Below are 13,995 nucleotides of genomic sequence, written 5' to 3'. Positions count from 1 at the left end.
TTTGCTGGTCTAGCCTATACACAAATCTACAACCAAATACCCTGGTCTGGCAGAACCAGGTCTCCTGGTCTTGTTTTGCTCGCCTCTCTCTCTTTGACCTGATTTACGAGTTTGTATAGACAGCAAGCCGCAGTCGGAAAATGAAAGAAAAAGAAAAAGGGATAGACTCTATCCCCCCCCCACGCCCCACCATCTTTTTGCTCGCCTCTCTCTCTTTGACCTGATTTACGAGTTTGTTGTTTGGAGAGAGGGAAGGGAAACGGCAGGAGCAGAGCCGTGTAACAAGAGTTGCGCCATCTCCATTCACTCCAATGGAGCAGTTTTTTTACTCCCAAGAGTTCCAGGAAGTAAGGTCCTGGATTAAGCAGCACTGTCAAGTTGCAGCAAAATGGACAGTTTGTGTTGTACTTGAAAAGTGTTAGTTTTTTTTCCAAATTGTACATTATCAGCTTTATTTTATAGCATTCAGCATGATACCCTTTCCTGGCTGTTCATTGGCTAATGAGTCATGCATTTTGGTCCTCCACAGACACCACTCTCTCTCTAGACTAGAGATGTCTAGGCAGGAGGAGCAAATGGGATGAGTTTTGAGAAAATGGCAGAACTTGAGAAGTCCCAGCAGAGGCAGAGCGCCTGCTGGAAGGCGGGGACAAACAGTGGAAAGGATGGGAGGGGAGAGGAAAAGGAATGAGCCAGTACCAGCTTCAAATGGTTTAAGTTACCAACCCCCTATACAGACACACCCCCTGCTCTTTTTCTCTGCATTCTTCAAAATGTCCGGTTGGGTTGTTCAAAACTGTAGTAGGCTACAGGCAGTCTGACTGAAAACCACTCTGACTGTTTACGCACTCTTTCATTAAAAGGAGGCCAGACTTTGATCCCATCCTTTGATTCAGTGATAATACAGGCTTATAAAGAATGGCTTCCGGAACCGGTTCAGGTAAGATCTGTGTAATTAATTTGATTTGATTCATTGATACCTGTACCTGGGAGTCAATATCCACCAGGACCTGACATGGGCCAACCACACCGCCACTGTTGTCAAAAAGGCCCAACAGCGAATACACGGACTCAAGCGCATGAAGAAATTTGGGCTAAGGAAAGAAATCCTCAGGGACTTCTACAGAGGCACCATTGAAAGCCTGCTGACTGGCGGCTTCACCACCTGGTACGGGAACTGTACCACCATGGACCGCAGGGCGCTACGGAGAGTGAGACGCGCGGCACAGCACGTAACAGAATGTGAGTTGCCAGATCTGCATGAACTGTATAAACAGCGGTGCCTCAGGAGGTCCCTGAAGATCATCAAAGACACAAACCATCCCCACAACAGCCTGTTTTCCCTGCTACCCTCAGGGAGAAGATACAGGGTTCCGAAAGCACGCACAAATCGCTTGAGGAACAGTTTCTTCCCGCAGGCCACGAGACTCCTTAACATACACAAATAGTGTAGTAGCCGCACTGTACCGTACTGTAGCTGCTACCATTACGTATGTCTAACGTTTAATTGTATGTTTAATAAGGAATATGCTATTTGCACCTGTATGTCAAATACGCCGAATTTAAAATGCAGAGTTTAATTGTATGTTTAATAAGGAATATGTTATTTGCACCTGTATGTCAAATACGCAGAATTTAAAATGTTTAAGCACGTCTAAAGTATGCACCCGACACGTGCACCTATGTGCAGTGAATATGCCACTGTCTCTGACTTGTCTTATCACTATACTGCCTTATGCTTGTTGTGTCTCTTGTTGTTTTTGCACCCATATGCCCTGTTATATTTGTTATATTTGTACTATTTGCACTATGTTGTAAACGGAGTCCACAGCACAAGAATTTCACACGTGATACTTGTACCATGGAGTGACAATAAAAATCTTGAATCTTGAATCTTGAATCTTGATTTAGATTTTACGGTCTAGATGCAGGTAACGTATAGGCTATCTGTAGGCGTGGCACAGCCTACATACAAAGGTGGCGTCTTTCTTATGTCTGAAGAAGATGTTATAGGTCGAAACGTCACATGGGATAAATAATTGAGCTAAGTGGGACATACAGTGTGCAGACTCATTTCCATCTTATGCTATCTTCTTTTGGTCCAGCACCTGCCTTGAAGGTTTTTTGGATGTGTGTGACTCCTTCACTGTTTATAATCATTAATTTACTTAATAGCAGTGGTTCCCAACCAGGCCTCGCCCGCCCTGCAGCTTGCATATGCAGCTCGGCCGCTGCGTGGCCTCGCCCGCCCTGCGGCTCGACCGCTGTGCAGGCTCACTTGTGCTTATGACATCACTGATGACCACTGCGTGTCGCAGCTTCGCCTCGTCTCCGTCTGGTTCCTCCCCGATTCTATACTCCCATCACGTATATAGCCTCACACTGATGACATCACTGATGACATCATCACTGACAGCCTCAGCCTTAGGGCAATCAGCCCGATAGCACGTGAAACGTCATAGCTGTGACCGGCACAAAAATTGAAACAGAGAACAGACAGACTTGCCCACATTGCCAATTTTATATATATATATATATATATATATATATATATAGATAGATTGCATGAAAGTCTATAACCAGACAAAACAAACCAACAAAAACCAACAAAAAAGTTTATGAAACCGCAAAGTTTGTGTTCAGCAAGATAATCTTCACAAATGGGGACCACTCTTATGACCTTTGAAGTGTTTTCTGAAAATCACCTTTAAAAAATGCCTTTACACTTCAAAGTGCAACACCGAAAAGACATACTACAAAAATATTCAACAACTTCATTCTTATGTATACAGTGTAATAGGACAACCATCGAACATTTAAACATGTCTGAAGGTTTAAGATCAAATGTCATAATATGATGTAAACTTGTTCATTGATGATCTGGTAGGATGTAATCAGAGTAATCAATGTTTTTTTGTATCCCTCTTCTCTTTCTCTAGCTAAAAAGCTTATCGACGTTCGCACAGAGTTTGTGGAGAAGATACGAAGGACAAATCTGAAGGCTCTCCTGGATAGGCTTTTAAAGGATAAGGTCTTGAATGATTTGGAGAAAGATGCAATACTTGAGGAGAACCCGGCCACAGCAGACATGGCGCGCTGTCTCATAGACACAGTGAAGAACAAAGGAGACATTGCCAGCTGGTACATGATCAATCACCTGAAGGCAGTAGACGAACCACTTTACTGCCAACTTCATCTGGACGATGGACATCCACCTACAGCTCAGGATGAGAGAGATGGAGAACGTGTGATGGAAACAAATCAACGTTAGTGACACATTAGATATTAGTAAGTTGGCAGACGAGCTCAACCCTTGTCACTACTATTATTGGATTTCCGTGCACCCATCAAAGAAATCAACTAAATTTAACCGCTGGATTTCCATGGCGAGAAACCAAAGACCAACAGCACGATTTGTCTGTTGTTTTTTTACCATTCCCTGCTCACTGATGATCAACAAAAGCAAATCCAATTCAACCTTTTTGACCAACATTTGAGACAATGCTCTACCAAACCTGAACTGAATCCAGCAATTGAACTACAAACACCAGCGTCACCACATTGCCCAGGCGGACCAATAATTAGAATTGTAGTTAGAATAAGCATTAGCTAAACCTGAAGTGTTCATATTGGAAAATAGCCAAGTACTAAAACCACATTCAGAATATTGACTCTCTACAGAGGAGCCATGACTCTTCAGCTCCATCTCTCGTTTATCGGGCTGTGGTTTCTCACTGGGAACGATTGCTTTGATTCCGTTCCGTTCCATTCCAATAAACTTGACTTGACATTTTACTAAATTGCTTCAAGTATCATCCGATAGTCTATAGAATGAATTTGTTAAAGGGACAGTTTGTATTGTGATGTTTTATACATTATGTTTTCATGTACTGCTGTAGGATCCATTAAAATATACATTCATCAACAGACATGTGAAGTTGGAGAGACCAAAGTATAAAACAAAGCAAAGTGGCAGGATTTCATGTGTTATTATCAGGGTGCAATGGTAATGTTACCAAAGTTTTTCTTTATATTGCCTTTTTAAATCTGTGATATTGAGCAGGCTACGTTAAATGTGTGAAAAAAGTTGAACAGACGGATGTATAAAACCAAAGCCTCCAGAAGCCATCTGAACCATCTCTTTCTATTTCATAAAATCTCTTTCATAAAATTCACAAAAATTGTGTCTGTGTTGTTCCTCTTCTCTGAGTTTTGGGGTATTCTAGAAAGGAAGTTGAATTGAGGTACCACCACCTAGGTACAGTACCGCCACCTATTGGACTTCAGGTTATTTTACAGCCAGGTGCATTTGTAAAATTAGACCAAGAATAGATTTTTCATTTTAAATCATTTGAATATTCTACAATAACAACATTAAAGGTTGTTCCCACACTTTATAAAACTGCTTTTAGGTATTGCTCGATCCTCTGGGAACCTATCACTATAATAGCTTACACAAATTGGATATTACACTATACAATTTGAGTTTTATAGTGATACTGTATTTGTAGTGTCCTGTTCAAATTTATTGTAGGATTACAGTCAGTCTGACTTTGCATAGTATTTCTAAACTACAGTCAGTGCATGTGTTGGATTGCTCAATGTGTTGTCATACAGACATACAGCAGCTTAGTTTGTTGTCTATAGTGACTTCTCTGCACATTGCAGCAGAGTCTGTATGGCTGAAGAAACACACCATCAATTCATAATCAACTCTAATAAACTGCATTTTAACAGCTTATTTGACTTATTACTTATCCATTTGACAGTATATAGTAATTATCATTAGGACAGTTCTTTCGCCCCAGACTCCTGGCATGCTGCAGGCCTGCAAAGCGGTTTCTAATAACCCATTTTGGCCAAATAGAGCGATGATTATGATATTATTGTTCGGCCTGATTGTGAACACTTCATGAAGATTCAGTGGGAGTGGAGTTGAGTCTGGGCCGCCGGCGAGGATGACAAATCAAAGGTAATGACACTTCGGTTTACACACAGAACACTGGATGAAAGATTACCCATGAGCCTCTGGGGCCGTCTCAGGCGGTCGGTGTGCAGATGCTGTAACAAGCTGTTAGCCTGCAGCCTGCTGGTAGGAGGTGGCCATGACAGACTGAGAGCTGAATGAGGAACACTTAGCACTTTCACCTGTGTTACAGCACTGCATGGAGGAATGGAGGGAGGGCTAAATAGTATTTGGGACGATGCCCCGGTACGCCACACCACCCAGGCGCAGGTCAGCATGATGCAAATGGGACCTTTTCTGGGCGTGCACACAGGAGCAGAGAGATGGGCAGTATTTTAAATACATGTATTTCAAATACATTTGTGTATTTTGTCATTTGTATTTGGCTGGACCGAGAAAGATAAGATGTAATTTGTATCAAAATATGTTGTGTATTTTAAATACATAAAATATTTATGTATTATTACATAATTATTACATTATTATTATATTTATGAATTTAGGTGTTCTTTTTTTATTACATTTTATTCTCAAATTGACACATTTTTAACATTGACAGAGGTTTAAACTGTGGAAAAAAACACAATGTGACATGTACTTCTACTCTGCCTCTGATTGGTTATACCCTCGGAACAAAGTCAACCACACATCAGAGGCATAGTAGCGTGGGTCTTAAGAGTCAGACTTCACATCAATTCTTCGTCTGAACTAGTAATGAAGTTCCAAGTTTCGAGATTTTGAAGTTCTCCCAGAAGAACACACTTTTTCTGAGGTCTTGCTGAGTCCCCCCACCCCCCACTCAGGCACCATATTTCTAGACTAGTACATTTGTTCGATAACTAACAGGGCCTCCATTGAGAGGATTAGAGAGGCATGGCAGGACGAACTTGGTGTTGATCCATCGCAGATTATATGGGATAGGAGTTTGTCTATGGTCCAATCTTGCTCAGTTAACAGCAGACACCAGCTGATCCAATTCAAAGTTACTCACCGTCTTCACTATTCCAAATCGAAATTGCACAAGATTTACCCATCTGTCTCACCACTATGCGATAGGTGCCAGGTGTCAGAGGGTACACTGTCATACACTTTTTGGCTTTGCCCTCTAATATCCGGATTCTGGGCCAAAGTTTTCGACTGGTATTCGAAGGCCTATAGAGTAACTCTTGAGCCGGATGCAGAACTTGCCATTTTTGGCTGCTCGGAATCCTCCCTACTTCTCCCCATGGCTGTGCAGCAGTCCCTGACACAGGGGATGATTGTCGCCAAAATACTTATCTTGAAAGACTGGAAGTCTCCCTCTCCACCCTCCTTTCAGCTGTGGCTGACAGACATGGGCCCCTATCGTTGCATCGGCGTTGTTTCTAGGCCGAGCGCCTGGCGCTGCGCAAATCAGTGGGCGTGGACCAGCGCACTTGATATCTTCGTGTTGGCGCTACACGCAGCCTAAAGCATTACAACCACGCCTTTTAAGCGTAAAATTATGCACCGTCAGTTCATTGGATAAGTGCAATAAACGAATCACAAGCTTGCCTTTTAAGCTCCAATTCCAGTGGTTCAGTAAAACCAGACCAAGCCAAGCGCTCTGCTCCCCCCCCCCTCCCTTCATCCCGTCTGTCTGCCTCCATATATAGGCTATTATTCCATATTATTATGCTTCTAAAACCAATCTAACTGCAGTTTAAATACTGCAAGCATGTAAATACGCTACACTATAGCAAGATCAAAGTGAAAATAATGTTCTAAACGCATCGGATAGAAAAAAATATAGCCTATGGCTGGATGTCATGAGATTAGATGAAAGTTTGGCCAGAATGATATCGTTTTCTCTCTTCTCCCCCACTGCACGATGCAACATCCTCTGAATGACACCTATCACTTTTACTGGATCTGATTACTTTATTCTATTTTATTTACTGGATTTTATTATTGTGTATTTGTATTTTATTTGGCCTATATATGCCCCAGCATATAGCCGGGCCCAGAGCCAGACCGGCGGGGGCCCCCCTCAAGATGACTCCGACACACAGCTAAGCCCCAGTGAGGAGGTCACCGCAGCCACCATCCCCCCGGAGATGGTGGGGGGTTTTGGGGGACCACAGGTGGGCGGTAAGTAATCCAATTAACTCTTCATTTATTCCCTTTGTTTAATTATAGGAATAATACCATACTAATCCAATAACAATCGATAATCATATAGGCTAGCGGGAGACTACCACACTATCATTAGAACCTATCAATAAATGTGTACTCAGTACAGAGTAATCAGCAGTGTCCGGTGTGCGTAATGACTGCAGGCAAATTTGTTGGACACGCGCGTGCTTTGCGCAATGATGGGATCAAGCACACCATTGTGGAATGGAGCTCCTGTCAGAACAGCAGATGTAGTAGAGCTAATCAGTGCAAATATTCACATAGAACAGTCTTCATTCAGAGTCAGTGACAAACAGATTGAGTGCTCATACAATTATTTTATTTACAGTAGTGGACACCACTGAGTCGGAGGGCGAGGGCGAGGGCTCTCCTCCCATCCACTCGCCCTCCCCTCCACCGGGACCATCTGAGGTGTGCGGCCGCTCCCGCAACCGCCCTGGGTCGCCGACAGGCCGCTCGAGGCCCGGCCGCTCCCCTCCCAGGCACCCCCCCCCTCCCCTCCACGTCCGGGACCATCTGGGTTGAGCGGCAGCAGCGGCGCCCGCTCCCGCAACCGGCCTGGGTCGCCAGGGACAGGCCGCTCCAGGACCGGCCGCCTGCATGCGGAGAGCGAGCGCTTCCTCCAACTCCAGGAGGCCAGCTTCAACCTCATGGAAGTCGGTTTCAACCGTCTGGAGGCCGGCCTCTTGGGGGTGAGGGAGGACCTCCGGGAGGTCAGGGAGGAGATGGCCTCTCGGAGGCAGATGCAGGACGGCCACCTGGGGCGGCTCACTCAGGCGGTCCAGGACTGGGCGCGGGGCGCGCTGGCTGCTGCTGTCGCTCCTCAGTCAGCTCCACTGCTGCGCCGCCCGCCTTCGCCACCACCAGCGCCTCATAGCGCGCCATCGCTGCTCCGCTCCCCTCATCTCCTGCGTGATGCCCGGCGTCCTGTGAGGAGAAGAGGACGGCTCCCTGGAGGGAAAGGAGAACGTAGAGGACGCCCCTATTAATTTCATCTTTTGCTTTGTCCCCTTTGCTTTGTCATTGTTTTTCATATTTTATTTAGAATTGTAGCCTAATTAAATATCCCCCTCCCTTGAGATCATTTTGTGTCCAGTCTTTCTTGCACTTAATTTAGGCTACATGGGGTATTTCCCAAAAAGGGGAAGAGTAATTAAAATTCAAAGCTTAAAATGCATTACACTACACCCATGTGAACAAAACAGTTTGCTTACCATGCTATCTCACCAGCCTGCCTGCCAGCTCATCTCCGAAGCGCCCGTGCTGCTGCTGCTTCGTTGGGCCCCCCTCTCCTCGGCACACGCAGTTCAGCTTCACGCCTCATAATGTCCTGTAATGTCCCCTCTTCTATGTCAACGAGCAATCCTTCACGCATGGCAATGTTATGCAACACACAACATGCCACGAAGAATGCTGCGACTTTCTGAGGGGTGTATTGTAATGTACCACCTGACTTATCCAAACATCTGAATCGCATTTTCAGCAATCCAAACGTTCTTTCTATGACAGCGCGTGCTCTCCGGTGTTTTGCATTGTAGGCCATAGCACGCGCTGTTGTTGGCTGGATGTATGGGGTCATCAGCCATGTCTTCAATGGATAACCATTGTCCCCTAACAGCCACGCATCCAGGGGGGGATCCCCCTGGAAGACTGCAGGAATGACAGAATTGGTTAATATAAAGGAGTCATGGCTACTTCCAGGATAATTTGCGAATGCATGAGTGATGTTACAATGAGCATCGCAAATTACCTGGATATTGATGGAATGGGTCCCCTTACGGTTCATGTACATTTGTGCATTCTGCGACGGGGCACGCAGTTGCACGTGGGTGCAATCGATAGCACCCAGAACCCCAGGGAACCCATACTTAGCCATGAAACCTCCTGCTTTTACCCGGGCTTGGCGGTCAGGTGTGCGGGGCCATTTTATATACTTGCCTGCATGTCGGACTAGGCTTGCTGTAACTGCGTGTAAGGCCGAGCTGATGGTGGATTGTGTCATGCCTCCAATGACACTGAGGGGATGTTGGAATGACCCAGAGGCATAGAAATACAAAGCAGCAGTGACTTTTACTGCAACGGGTAGTGCATGGGGAGAGCTGGAATGAGGCTGCAGATCATCTGCCAAGAGATGGCAGATGTCTGTCACAGCCTGACGGGTGAGGCGCAGGTCCCTCCGGCACTCCTCCTCGCTGTGGGCAAGCAGATAGGCTACTTTTCACAAACTGATTGCAGGGTGCTTTTACTGATACATATGCAATGGGAATTAGGAGAAGCAAGGCAGACTTAATACATGACAAGCAGGGTATTTTTACAGGGCAATATTTTCACAAAACGTGTGTAGGTCTACCTGATGTTCAGGTATGTGGTCCTAGGCCGGTACACCCTCTCGGCCTCCTCCCTCTGCTGCCTCATCAGCATGAGGGCACATCTGAGATCCATTTCGACTTAATTGGATAAATAGTACAATAGATTAGCTAATGCACGACATTTTACCAATAAAATTAATGACTGATTGAAGTCTGTTCAACTTACAAGGAGATCAGGGTTTCTTTTCTGCTTTTTTGTCTTTTGTCTGCTTTTTTGATCCTGCTTTTCATTCAGGCTCAGCAGGTTTGAGAGCACAGAGGTTATATAGGCTTCTAAACAGGTGAAGGGCGTCATTGGAAATTGCTATAGATTGCCACTGCTCTCCTATAGGCTGCCCTGTTGTGCTGTTCTTACTAGAGCGGGAAACAGGCCGACGTCTATGCGCTGCGGCTTGTTCAGCACCTCGGACAGCTCCGCTGCCACAGACGGGGGAGACATTTGGAAATAATTCTAACTACTATGCTTTGCACACAGAAAATATAAATACAACAGACAATTCTGTAATGAATAGCTGTAATGAAGAGTGGGGTTTGAAGAAGCGCTACACAACAGTTTCTCTCTTTCTTTCTCTCTCCCTTTCTCTCACATTAAACGATATACATGCCTATAATGTCAATTATCTGAATGAAATAATAATACATATTAGTCATATTAGTCATATTAGTAGCCTAGCTAATTTGGGGGGGGGGGGGGGGTAATAAAACGTTGAGCTATATTAATACAACGTTAATATTGCTAATCAAAATATTCCAAAACGATTTTTTTATACATCAAATATGTGTAGTTAGACAGCTATCCCATTTGAAAAAGATCAGACAGATATAACTCTGCTGCTGTCTGGATGCTGCACATAAATGGGGATGATTATGATAGCCTAAACTAAATAAATGAAACTGTGCATTACAGCTTCACCCAAAGCCTGAGAAGGGTTGCCACTGCATGCTGTAATCTTCCAATCTTATATTCTATTGTATTCTAAACTATTTTTTCTATATATTCTATTCTCCATTCACTATCCTGTCCCTGGCGCACTGAATAGGCCTGGTTTTCAAAAGCGCAAAGCGCTAAATTTGTTACAAAAACATGCAATAATATAAAATCATAGATAAAAAGTTGAATCATACACAATCAATAAAACCACAAGTAAAGCGTTAGCCTTCCCAATGGCCAAGGGCAGCATCTGGTATTCTGGCCTCATAATAAGCATTGAGGCGGGTGGTCAGAAAGTCAAATAACCGCAACACCACCAACAACTACAGCGAGGCTGCAATGAGGATATTGAAAGACAAAATCCTACATCGCACCAAAGCATAAATGTACCGCGGTTATTTGGCTTTCTGACCACCCGCCTCAGATGGTGCTGTGCCAGTGCTGGAGAACGTAATGCAGTAACTTGAAGTTACTTGGCTTAGTAACCGTAATATAATTACTTTTTGAAAATTGTAATCCCTTACATTAGTAGTTACTGGTAAAAGTAATAGGCCTACATTACAGTAACTAAGTTACTGTAACTAAGTTACTGCCCAACACTGTTAATGAATAGGTTTGATGGTCACAGATGTCTACAAGTTATTTTGTCCTACCTCAGCTCCTGACTTTTGCAGCTCCTCCACAATCTGGGAGGAAAGGAAGAGGAGAGCTCATTCACAGACTAGCAACAAGTGGAATACATCAAAAGCACAGGGACAAAGAAGACATGCCTGTGCCTCCTTGGTAATGTACCACAGTGCTTTAGGAACCAAACCCTTCAAATAACCTTACACTTAGGCCTACATTAATACTTAGGCCTACATTAGTTCACCCTTACACTTAGGCCTACATTACACTTAAGCCTATATTACATTTACGCCTACATTAGTTCACCCACCTCAAACAATGATTGATTACCTGAGGGGGCCATCATGTAGTTCTTCCTGCAGCCCTCCCTGCACTGCGGGCACCTGTACATTAGCTGCTCCTGCTGCTCCCAGCAACCTTCTATACAGCTTCTGCAGAAAGTGTGTCCACATGGGAGAGTGACCGGGTCCTTCAGAAGGTCCAGACAGATGGGACAAGGGAACAGATCTCCATGCTGCTGCTGCTGCTGCTGCTGTTCAGCGGCAGCCATTCTACTCACAACCGCTTTGACACAGGCGGAGAAGGGTTTGGGTTGGATGCGTCACTTGAGTGATGCTTGCCTTTTGCCTTCTGCCTTCTGCTGCATCTGCACACCTGTTTGCCATCAACCTATTAGTCCTGTAATCTGCCTTCACCTGCCTGCCATCAGCCAATCAGCTCCCAGACTCATCCCAGCCAGCCAGCTGTTCCCTGTTTCTCATTAGTCTCTCTTTCTCGCTCTCTCGCTCTGTCTCTCTCTCTCTCTCTCTCTCTCTCTCTCTCTCTCTCTCTCTCTCTCTCTCTCTCTCTCTCTCTCTCTCTGTGTAGGCTTTCAAAATGTTTATTCACTTGACAGTGATGCCGATTGCTGCCAAATTGAAGGGAATTCCAATGCAAAGTGTGTATGTGTGCGTGTGTGTGTGTGTGTGTGTGTGTGTGTGTGTGTGTGTGTGTGTGTGTGTGTGTGTGTGTGTGTGTGTGTGAGTGTGGGAATGAGAGTGGGTGGGTGGGTTTATGGGTGCTCAAGCACCTGCCCCTTTGCGCCTTGATGTCCAAGTCCCCTTATTGTCCGTAGCTCCACTGTGATATCACTGCCGTTCAGAGGCTGTAGCGGGCTCATTTTTAAAACTAGAATAACTCAGGCATCCATTGTTACCAAGCATGACAAGCTAAATAACGCTCCAAAGTGAAGCAACATGTTGGCGAGGGAAAAACGGGCGCATGGCCATTTTCAAAAGGGGTCCGTTGACCTCTCACCTCAAGATATCTGAATGAGAATGGGTTCTATGGGTAACCACAAGTCTCCCTTTACAGGCAAGCCCACTCTATGTTTGATATATACAATTTAAGCAGAGATGGGAAGTAATGAAGTACAAATACTTCGTTACTGTACTTAAGTAGATTTTTCGAGTATCTGTACTTTACTTGAGTATTTAATTTTCTGACGACTTTTTACTTTTACTCGTTACATTTTAACACAAGTATCTGTACTTTTACTTGTGTACATTTTCAAAACAGGTTCGTTACTTTTGTTTAAATGCACAAGAATGTAATTTAAAAACGAGTAGAAACGGGAGAACGGAGCAGAAGTAATAGACGAGTTTCCCAGCACTGCTGATAAAAGCTCATTCCAGCTCCGCCAATAGTATGACTTGGCACTCCTCCAGGGCGTGGACAAAGAAGAGAAACACGGATTTTCTCTGAGGGGAGACACACGCAGACATTAGGAGCCGTGCAGACAGCCAGCACTTATTAGCGCTCCTCTTTTTGCAATTAATTCTCTATAAGTACGCGCTTAGCGCGCATCTCTTTCAAGAAGCATTTCATCGCGTTTAAAAGCTGGTGGTGTTTTTTTTTAGCGCAGCGCTCTGGGCGCTGAAAGCTGAGGAAAGATTAACAGGAAAAGCGCCCTGCTCCTCTTCACTCCTCCCACCTCGAGTCTTCTCCCAGGAGAGGAGGATTTTCATCTCGCTGCTTCCAGAGTTGCCAATAATCTGGCTTTTCCAAGCGTTCTTTTTTAAATAACCGCATGGCCCCGTGCGCGAAGAGTATGCCAGAAGCTTTATGGTGTTGTTCTAACACATACATTCAGTTTGTGCACTGTCAACATTCAGCTAATATGGAATATGGTGGTGTTCTAACACCAGAGACAGTTCTGTCTTAATAATAAACCTTGAATTTGTGAATGTGATCAACCTGTGGACATTCAGTTCCTTATCCATTAGGTATCAGTATCATATCAGTCTCGAGTATTGTGATTCTGCACTTTGTAAGGGACACCTTGTATCCAGCAGTTAAACTTGTCTAACTATTTGCACATTCATATATCATGGAAATATTAATGAGGGAGGACTAGATATGATTTTAATGGGGGTTTTTTGTGTGGAAAAACCATAGCACACTATTTAAAGTAGAGTTTTAAGATGTGTAAAACATTTGTAGGGGATCTTTTATCCTCAAATTATATTCTATGATGTGAGGTTCAGTCATTCAGAAAGATACGGTAAAAATACTTTTACTTTTACTCGTTGGGTACATTTCAGAGCCTGTACTTTTTTACTTTTACTTGAGTAAAATAATTGAATCAGTACTTCTACTTTTACCGGAGTAGTTTTTTACACAAGTAACTGTACTTCTACTCAAGTACAGAATGTCAGTACTTTTCCCATCTCTGAATTTAAGTCATATCATAATAATCAATACGCTATAATTGCATACACATAATTATTGGTATGAGTTATTAGCTATAATTGCATATCACACATGGGCAGACTATCCACAGACAGCTTATCTGTTGTCTCAGGTCACTGTGTTCTGCCACACACACACGGCTCCACCCCTCCCCTCGCTCTCTCCTCTCTGCCTACTGTATAAAGACCTATGACAACTGTTAAATCTTTACTGCATCT

This window comes from Poromitra crassiceps (genome assembly GCF_964638095.1).
Source record: "Poromitra crassiceps genome assembly, chromosome: 17".
NCBI classification, from domain to species: Eukaryota; Metazoa; Chordata; class Actinopteri; order Beryciformes; family Melamphaidae; genus Poromitra; species Poromitra crassiceps.
Note: the sequence above shows the minus strand (reverse complement) of the source record.